Source organism: Strigops habroptila, chromosome 9 (genome assembly GCF_004027225.2).
Source record: "Strigops habroptila isolate Jane chromosome 9, bStrHab1.2.pri, whole genome shotgun sequence".
Classification (NCBI taxonomy): domain Eukaryota; kingdom Metazoa; phylum Chordata; class Aves; order Psittaciformes; family Psittacidae; genus Strigops; species Strigops habroptila.
In genome coordinates, this window is record NC_044285.2 from 33336873 (window position 1) to 33337611 (window position 739).

Genomic DNA, 739 nt, shown 5'->3' on the forward strand with positions numbered 1-739 from the left:
GTCACTTTGGAGGAGCAGGTCATCTTTCATTCAATGATGTAAGGTCAGGGTTCTCGCTTCACAATGCATCTGTGATGCAAATGGCCTTGTTAAAAAGGTCAAAAGCAGAAGGAGGGAAATACAAAAAGAATTTTACCCATCTTCCATGCTAAGATAATGAAGTTGCTCCCTGCATTTCTCCTTTTAGCTTCTTTCAGTCATCTACTCTGCCAGGTCCAGCTTGTTCTGGTTTATCATGAACTGATTTTAATATTGATTAAAGCAAGAGATGTAGAATCACCAAAACTGATCACAAACTACCTCTTCCAGCCCATTTTCACACTGTAGTTCACAATTTACACCAAGATATTCAAATGATTATCACACAACTCTCCACTTCTGGAAGGAGGCTTTTCTGGAAGTATTCTTTCTCTGAACTCAGTCTGTGTTGTATTCTATAACAATTACTGTTTTCTTGTATTAGAACAGAAAAATGAAAACTGTACTAATGTCAGAACTCCGTAATCCACAATTCATAATGTTAGAGACCTTTTTCTTGTTTTTCTACAAAAGTCATGCTGCATGCAGTGCTGAAAGCCAAGAGAAGCTGCAATTGGGGACAGATATTTTTATGGAAGCTCAACCTAGTTCTCCTGTAAAGATTCTTTATAAGAGCAAACATGACTGTGGCAAAGATTTTTGGGAAACTGAAACAGCTTTCAGAAGAGAAAAGAAAATGGAAAGAAATAAATGATCCAAG